Genomic DNA, 9,272 nt, shown 5'->3' with positions numbered 1-9,272 from the left:
CGCCAAACACACACAAAGCCAGAGGGTAGTAAAGAACTTGGGGTCTGAATGGCTGCCTGGACACATCCTGGGGGTTCCCGTAGGGGCTTCGGGAACTCAGGGGCACCCTCCACCTCTCGGTGCCTGTTTCTCCATCTGCAGAATGGGGATGTAGAGGGCACCTTCCACTGACAATTCAGGGGTGCTACCCTGAACCCTGAGAGCCAATGTGTGGCCAAGTAACCCATAGTTATCACTCAGATGCTATCTCCCTGAGACCTGATTTCGGTCACAACCAATATGGCTCTGATGCAGGGGACCCCAAAAGTCAGAGCACACTCCTTCCCTGGAAGCTGGAGACCAAAGAACCCCAAGTTCAGGACCTTGCGGGCCTTTTTGCAGGGAGCTTGCCCCAAGCCAACAGGCAGCACCTCCGCTCGGGAGCGGACAGGCCTGGGTCAGCCCCTCCCGGGAAACCCCCAGCTCGAAATGACCTGCAGTCAGGAGGAGCAAGCCAGCGGCCGCTCCTGAGGGCCTGGCCGAGGGCGGCCACTGCTGAGGTCAGGCTGCCAGACCTTGCTGCCCGCTCCTCCTCCCCAGGCAGGTGTCAGCTCAAGTGTTAACATTTAGAGAAAGGGGACCAGTGTGTGTGTGGTTGCTGAGGGGCGAGGGGTGAGCAGTGAGGGCAACGGCACGACTGGTCACTCGTGACCGGCCAGCAGGAGGCTGTCTCCACGTCGCAGGAGCAGGAGCTGGGTCTGGCGCGCAGGGCGGACGGTCAGCTGGAAGGATGGCTTCCGGCCCTGCCCACAGTCACCCTTTCTGGGGTTTCCCCAACACCCCCTGCCCGTGCTGCCTTCATTCTCACACTTCCTCCCGCCCTGGTTTCCTGAGAAGCTCCTGGGGATGGGCAGTGCTGTCTGGGACTGTCCTGCCCCCCTCCCCATGGCTCCCTGCACTCAGCCTGGCCTGGGGTGGGGGGCAGAGCTCACAGGTCAAGATGTACACTTGCCCCCCGCCTCCCAACCCCAGTGACAGGACCCCCAGCCCTCTGCGGGGATGCTGTGCCATTTTGGAAGTAGTAGGTCACTGCTGCTGGCTTAGGCGGGCGGGCTGCCTCCGCTCTCCCACGGAGAGGCTGGGTCTGGGGGCCACCCCATTTCTGATACTCGAATGAGCACACACAGGGCTCCCGAGGAGGAGGGGCTGGGACTCCCAGAGCCGACTGGGAGGCACATGCCTGTGTCCCCCAAGACCAGGCCGGAGAAGGGGTGCCCAGGGCAGGCAGAGGCAGTGGGGAGGGGGGACGATAGACCCGAGGGGGCGCACAGAGGGGAGCTGGGCAGGGGAGCCGGAGCCGCGAGGGCCTCAGCCAGAGGGAGTGCACGTCTGGAGCTGCGTTCCTGGGTGACAGCTCAGTGATGGATGGCAGCGCGCGGAGATGCCTGGGGCCATGCTGACCTGGGGGCTCACCCTGTGCTGGGTGGGCAGCCGGTCCCTGCAGCCTGCCTCAACCTACCCGGTCCCAGGCTCCCCCGGCCAGGGCTGAGCATGGCATTCAGCCCGCTGCTCAGCGGGGTCCAACACCCAGCTGGGAATGGGGAGTCGGGGTGGCTCCCCCACCTCACGCTGCCCACAGAGCCCCGGGTGGGCAGGGTGGGGTCAGTTTCCAGGCCCGAGGCCTTGCTGCTCAGAGGCTCAAAGGCCCGGCAGAGACAGCGGGGCTGGGCCGTCTGAAATTCCATCTGAGATTCCATTTCCTGCAGAGCCCGCCTGATTGTCCTCCCACCCAGCCCCAGAGGTGCCTCCCCCCTCTCCCCACAGCGTTTACGGAGCCATGATAGAATGTCAGCCCTTAATCCTGCTGCCCCAGCCGCCCCCCTATTGTCTGATCACTGTCTCAGGCTGGCAGCCCTTTGGGCAGGGGCCGTGCCCACTCAAATCTCAGGGCCCATGAAATTCAGCCCTAATTAGGTTGCTGCATGACGGGATCCCACATGTGGGAGGCTGATACCCTGAGACCCACTCGGGCCACCTGCAGGGAAGGGGGGTCTTGGGAGCGGATGGGGCAACAGTCTCACGTGGTGGGGGGTTCTAAGCCTCGTCCCGCCGTGGCACCGGTGTGGCGGGACACCCAGTGAGGGGGGCCTCATTGTGCAACTGTCCCCCTGTGCTCTGTGCAGACGAGAGCAGCCTGGGAGGGGAGCCGAAGCAGCGGCCTTGCCTTGACCCCGGGCCGCCCCCGGCCCCCCTGGCTCTGTTCCCACTGGAAAAACAGCCGCTTTATCTCGGCCGCCTCCCGATCTGCAAACAGCCACGTGTCCCTTGGGGGCTCTTGGCACACATGCCCTCTGCCCCATGTCCCAGGGTGAGGTCGTTCACCCTCAGAGGAGGGCCGGGGGCCCGGGGAGGGGTGTCAGAGCAAGGCCGACAGGCCCAGGCTGCAGCTCTGACAAACAGGGGACCACCCTGGGGCCTGAAACGGGATGAAGGGATGGCGGGGGTTGGGGTCCGAGGCTTGGGCGTGGGTCAGCCCCAACAGGGCTGTGTGAAAGAAGGGGACACAGCAGAAAGGCAGGGAGGCGCAGGCAACTACGGGGAGCTTGTCCTGGCCTGTGACAGAGAGCAGGGACCCTCGTGGGGGCCCGGGAGGCTCTGTCCCTCCCTCCTCGCCTCCCTCCTTGGTGAGGTTGATGAGCGCGTGGCTAACAACAGAAAGCAGAGTGGAGGGCAGTGGGCCCACTCCTGCCTTCCAGCACCTCTCCCACAGCCATGAGTGGAGTCTTTCGGGTCTGTCGCAGACCCACTGTGTCTTGAGGTACCCTAGGGGGTTCTATCCCCCTAGGGGCCAGGTCCCCAGGAGTGGCAACCCCTCCACCCCCGGACCCTCCTGCCCAGGCTTGCTTTGCCGTTCCAGGCTGACTCAGCCCAGGTGGTACCCAGAAAGCTCCTGAAACGTGGTGTACCCTCCAGTGGCAGACACTTCACGGCAGACCCCCAGAGACCAGGTGTGAGGCCGGTGGGGAGCACACACTGCCCGTGCCCAACACCAGGTCCCCAGCTCTTGGCCTCCTCGGGGTCTCTATAGCCTGGCAGAGACGGTGCCCTGTGTTGAGGAGGGGCCCCTCTCCAGTCCCCATCACTGCAGGGGTTCTGGGAAACAAGGGTCTAAGCCGTGCCCTGCCGTGGTTCCGTCCCCAACCTCCCACCACCCTCCTAGACACGGGGCAGGCCAAGCCCTAGCGGAGGTCCCGGGAGGCCTGGCAGGACTGCCCTTACTCCCAGGGGTGTCACCATGGCTGCTTCGCTTGTCCTCCCTTCTGACTAGTGGCTGTCAGTCCCAGGACGGTCAGCCAGAGCTTGGGGGCAGGAGGCGGGGGATCCCTTCTGGCTTTTGGGAGGTCTGCAGGAGGCTGACCTATGTTCAAAGAGAGCCATTGGAGCCCCCTCCATCTGACACCCACTGCAGAGGCCTCTCTGTACCCCGCAAAGCCAAAGGCCTGTGCCCTAGGCCCTCTAAGCCTCTTCCACAGGGAGGAGGAGGTGGAGGCCAGGCCTGTGGACCCCCCACACTCTCTGGTGGGGACGCTGGGAACTCAAGGAGCGGGCGGAGCAAGACGCCATGGCGTGGCCTCCACCCCCAGACCCCAGAACAGTGGGCCAGTGTGTGGGGCACGGGGCAGTGGCCCAGGCCGGTCGGGTCCCGCTCCATAAACCCTGGCTGGGAAGCTGTCGACTACTCCAGTGTTGACACAGGGGTGATGTCACCGCCAACCAATTGGGGGGAGCCCATCGGGGGCTCCGGGTGTGCTTCTCTGCGTTCTGTGGGCCCCTCTACACACAAGGCGTGATCTGAAAGCCACCTGAATAAACCCAAGGGGCCCCTGCTTACCCCCTGGGCCCCATGTTAGGCACGTCCCACCCAACCCAAGTGCCTGCATGGCGGGGAGGGGAGCGGCGGGAAGGGGGAGACAGGAGGCCCCATGCCCCAGGCGCGCGCTCTTCCGCAGACGTGTGGCCCCCAAAACCCTGTCCTCCAGCACCCTTGACCCCATCGGCCACACCTCTGCCTTCTATGATCATGGTCCCTCAAAGCCGTGCCCGGGGCTGTCACCTGGGAGCGGCTGTGCTCCCCTGCCTGGCCCTGTGCCCCCATCTGTGTCCCTAGCCCTGACCAGCAGCCCTGCCCCGGCCCACGGCTCCCAGCTCTCCAAGTGGCCCATGTCCTGCCAGACGCCCCAAGACAGCGATGTGCCCCGCGTCCGGGTCTCCGTCAGCGCTGGTGGCCGGAGTGTGTCGGCCCACCGCCCACCCTGTTCCTCCCCCGCCCCAGCTACTCAGTCAGGAAGGCCCCAGCCCTGGAATGGTCTTCCCATCCCCGCCGGCCTTCCCCCCTCCGCCCACCCTCTGGGCTGCATACCAGACCCACAGGCTCCAAACTGCCGGCGTGTCACCCCCACCCTCCAAAACCCTGGGGGCCTCTCTTCCCCCTGTGCAGGGAGAGCCTGTTGTCCAGCTTCTCAGCCTAATCAGCCACACCCTCCTCGTCTGGCTCCAGCTCCAGCTCCAGGGGCTCCTATCGAGAACCTTCCCTCCAGGCAGATGGGTTTCTGCAAAGCGTGGGAACCCACGGCTTGCCTCCCCCGTGGCTCTGGGGGTCTGCACCCTGCCCCCGGCCCCCTTCTCAGCTCTGTGCACACAGCTGCCTCCCTGCCCCACGGGATGGCGCTGTGGGGCCTGGCACGTGGGGCGGGGGGAAGCTTTGGGCAGAAGCGGGGGCAAGGGCCCCCTGCGCTTGGCGCCCTTGTTTGTTTACTGGTCCAGCCCCAGGTCCTCACTGCTCCCCGTGGACCCAGGCTGCCCGCCTGTGTCCGGCCAGGTGTTCGGTGATGGGGCTCGGCCTCCAGGAGGACAAGGAGCTCAGTGTCTGCTTTATGCAAGCACGGTGCTGACAAGGAACAGAATATCCACAGTGACCGCTTCCAGGAAACGGCTCCGGTGGGGGGAGGGGGGCGCCAAGGAGCCGGCCTGCAGGTGGGCTTCCAGGAAGGGGCCCCGGCTGGTTCCCCTCACCCCTGGAAAAGGGCCAACCATGTCACCAGGTGCAGGCTGGGGAGAGGTGCGGACAAGGGGAGGAGAGAGGGGGCGGCCTGGGCTGTAGCCCAGTGTGGTCACCACGCTTTAGGGGAGGCCAAAGCTGGCCATGCTTTTTCTAGAACCTTCTGTTTCCCCCTTTGGGAGCTACACAATCTCTGCTGAGGCCCTTGGCTTCCTGGGGCTTGTCAGGCACAACACACACGTGGACCCTGCAAACAAGAGGCGGGAAGAGACCGCCCTGAGCCCAGGTCAGGTGCTGACCAGCGGCTGTGGCTCCTGGCCCCATGTTGGCGTGGGCCGCGTGGGGCCCCAGGCTGGGCCCACTGCCCTCTGCGCTCAAAAGACACCTCCAGCTCTGGGGGTAGGGAAGCCGTTGCCTCCCCGGGAGCCTGGGGTGGGGAGAGGGCCCAGCCGGCTTTGTTTGAGGCTCCCCAGGGTATGTTGTAGTCAGACCCCAAACCTCCCATTTAAGGGATTTCATTTCCTTTGTATTGTTGGGAGCCTTTCTGTCCCCATTCAGTGGTGTAACAAGTGTCCTGACCCCACCCCGCCCCCCAGCTGTCCATAATCCCGGCCTGAAAGTGGGCTCCTGGGTTATTAAATCCAGGCTGAGACAGAACCCACACAAAGGCACAAGACACACACAGCCAGGCTCAGATGTCCACCCTCCGGGGGACACTGGCTCCCACGTGGGTCGGGGCCACACAAACACCAGCAGGCCACACAGAGAGCCCCCAAACGGGACGGGACCCACATGTGTGCCTTCTGCACGGATATGGTGAGAGACCCTGAAGAGAGACCCCTGCTCACAGCCACAGCCGTAGCTGTGGACACGCACAACCCGCGACAGGGACGTGTTTGGGGCTGGCTGCACACGTCCCGAGCACACAGCTGGACGGCTGACCTGCGGCACACAGGCCCACGCTGAGAAACGCACACACAGGGACACACACGCATTAGTCCTGTTTCCTACAGCCTGGGTGAGTGGCCTGCTCAGCCTCACCCTCCACAGAGCATGGCTGGTGGGGGGTTCGAAGCGTGACAACCTGGCAGCTTTTGTGCTGGGTGCCTAGTGGGGTGGAGGGCGCAGCCAGAGGCCTGGGTCTTGTCCCTGGTCTCACCGATATTGGAAATGCGTTCCCCTTGATTCCCCGCGCACATTTGTTGCCGGGGCCCCCTGCCCCTGCTCCCACCCCAGGGCTGGGGTTTGGGAATGAAATTCAAGCCCCTGTTTGCTTCGTGACACTTAACTCAGTGCAGGGGTATTTTGAAAGTGCCTTTGGGTGGCGGGGGCGCCAGGAGCCTGTCTAACAACCCTCTCTAAGCCCCTTCTCTAAAAAGCAGGAAATCGGGTTGGGCCAAAGGTAAACACATTCCAACCTGGCGGTCCCCAGCTCCAAGGAGGGCTCTGTGGGGCAGGGCTGGCTGCCGCCGTTTTCCCAGCCCTGGGTGAGGCTCGGGGCTCACGACCTGTTTGCGGAGCCAGGCCTTGGCCTGTGTGGCTTCTTGCCCCCACCTGCTCCCAGCCCCACAGGCTGCCCCACACCTCTCGCTGGGCCCCCAAGGCACTCAGGTTCCCTGCTGGTTGCAGTGCCTGGGAGCAGCTTTAAACGCAGAAAAAACACCCTGTGTCGACCCTGCCCTGTGCATGCGAACAAAGCTGGAGACCTGGGGTGCAGCGGGGGCCTCAACATTCCCCTCGGTGGGTGTGGGAACAGCAGCCCCACCCTCCCACATTCCAAACCAGAAACGGGCCTCAGGGCTCCCAGGTGCAAATGTGGGTGTGACTTGTGCCCCTCCAGTGACCGGGAGAGGGCCACAGCACCCCGAGAAACCAGCCCCACGGACCCCAGGACCCCGAGGGGTGCCCACCCTTTCCTGGGGGACCCTCTTCCCATGGAAGCGGGCAGTCCCTGTGTTCCCCAAAAGAGGCTTCCAGAGCACCCCTCCCCTGCCCCACGCTGCCCGGCCGCCTTCCGTGGTGCCCACACCAGCGGCCCACCACCAGGGCAGCCCAGCTTTCATCTTCGAGGCCCAGCTCTGCAAAGCTCCAGCAGAGACGGATGTTTATAATAAAGGCCGTTTACAGTCCCTACTCTTGACATCTAATGGATGGGTTCCTTCATCCCCCCGCAAAGCCCACTTGGGTGAGTCGACCCGGCCGGCGGCCTGGAGACGGATGCGGCCTTGCTCAGGGGCGCTGCCTGGCGCCTGCGAGAACCTCCAGGGGATGGTGGGAGACCCTGAGGGCGCCAGCAGCCAGGCCTTGCAGAAATGCCTTTGCCCAAATGTGCACTGTGGTGACCACCCGCCCGCGGGTACCAGAGCTCCGGATGTCCCATGTCCCCTGTATTACGGGGCCGGGGTGGGGGTGGGGCCAGCAGGGGGCCCAGAGAGGAGCCCGGGCACATGGGAACAGTGGGGACTGCACGGGAGGTGAGCTGGGGTGGGCTTCTCAGACCTGTGCTATCTGGCCTTTCTCTGGGCTCAGGCATTTTCTGACTCTGAGCACTGGGAGGGGCCAAGAACCCAGCTCCTTTCCAACAGCTGCTTCCTCGTGTTCCCGCCTCTGCACTGCCGGGGGCCCAGGGGCTGGGAGGCCTGGGGGGCTCTGCCTGGGGACCCCCAACCCAGCTGCTGCCTTGTATGGGGACGAGAACCCCAGACCCAGGCCCAGGAAGGAACCCAAAGCTGACGCCAGCAGGGCTGGGTCCTGGGGCTTCAGTGGCAAGACTCCAAGACCCCTCACCTTCCTCGCCTCCCCACCCGGGCCCCTCCCTCGTCCTTGACTCTTTCATGTTTTCATTCCCCCACCTCAACTCTTCACTTGTCACCACCCTCGTCCTCCCCCCTCTCTCATCCCTTCTTACCCCCTCACCCCCTTTCATCTCTGCTGGGCTGTCTCCTGGCCATTGAGAAGCTCCCAGGCCCCCGCTCTGCCCCCCACTGCAGCTGAGCAGACTCTCATGTCTTGTTGCCCCCCCTACACCCCCAGTTCTCACCACAGCAGAGTGGGAGCTGGGAGAGACACCTCCGTGTGCCCCTGAGCTCAAGGCTCCCTGGTCTGCTGAGCACCGACGGCTTGGGGGTGAGTGGCGGGGTGGGGGCTTCCCGGTGGCTCGGTCAGCTCTGCCCCAGGCACACGGCCACGTTTCCCCCCCATGTCAAGCCCACTCCCCTCAGATGGCTCTTCAACCAAACGCCCTGCACCAGGCCTCTGGGGTCTGGGGCTCGGGGAGGTACCTCGTGTGGCAGTGTCGCGTTTAGAGAGACTTTGGTGGCACCTGACCGCTCTCGTGGCTGAGAACTCCCTTCGCCACCCCAGCCCCTCCCCTCCCTGTGAGGGTCCCCTGGTCCTACCGCTCCCTCCCGGTGCCCACGCCACCTGGGCCACACACAGGCCTTCCCCGTGTCATGTGCCCTTCCACGGCCCACCCGTTTATCATCCCTTCCCGTCACCCTGTCTCATGTGCCCTTTTCAGGTCCCCCCACTCCGTGCCCATTTTCCCCAGCTTGAGGCGCACCCCCCCCAGGAAAACCCCTGAGACCAAGTGCTGTAACTGTATTTATTGATGTGTCCAGGGCCTCTGGTGAAGCCCTGGTGAGGAGGGGCACGGGCGAGATGACACACAATGGAATGTTTGAAGGCTGTTTCTGATGTTTACAGCTTCCAGACTAGGCGAGGTGGGGGCAGGGCCCCACACACTCAAGGCTGCACCCAGTCACCCCCAGACAGAGACGGGTGGTGGGGGCCGGGGCGCAGTACAGGCCATAGGTGGCCAGGCACTCGGCAGTGCACGCACACTTGCGCTCAGAGACTCAAGGCCGTCCAGGACTCCAAACCAGTGCAAACGACTTATAGTGCAAATTGAATTTGAGAGGGATGGGGGACAGAGCCATGGACGGCTTGCGTCTCCTGAGCAAAGAAAGAGGAAAAGAAAGAAGTGAAAAGATTGAGAAAAGGCTGAAGAGAAGAAGGTGGTGGAGGGGGGGCCGTGGTGGTGGTGGGGCAAGGCTGGCGGTGGTCTCCAGCCCACAGCTGGGGTGGCTGCGAAAGATGGTGTGGCTGGCGGGGGTGGGGCTGCCGCAGGGGCTGCTTGCTTCTGGCGTTGTCAGGCCGATCTCATTCCTTTGCTTAACCTGCAGATAGCAGATAGGACAGGAGGTGAGGGTGGGGCAGGGCAGGCGGGCGGGTG

Source organism: Hipposideros armiger, unplaced genomic scaffold (genome assembly GCF_001890085.2).
Source record: "Hipposideros armiger isolate ML-2016 unplaced genomic scaffold, ASM189008v1 scaffold_494, whole genome shotgun sequence".
In the NCBI taxonomy this organism is placed as follows: Eukaryota; Metazoa; Chordata; class Mammalia; order Chiroptera; family Hipposideridae; genus Hipposideros; species Hipposideros armiger.
The sequence above is the reverse complement of the archived record's forward strand: the minus strand, read 5'-3'. Positions refer to the sequence as shown.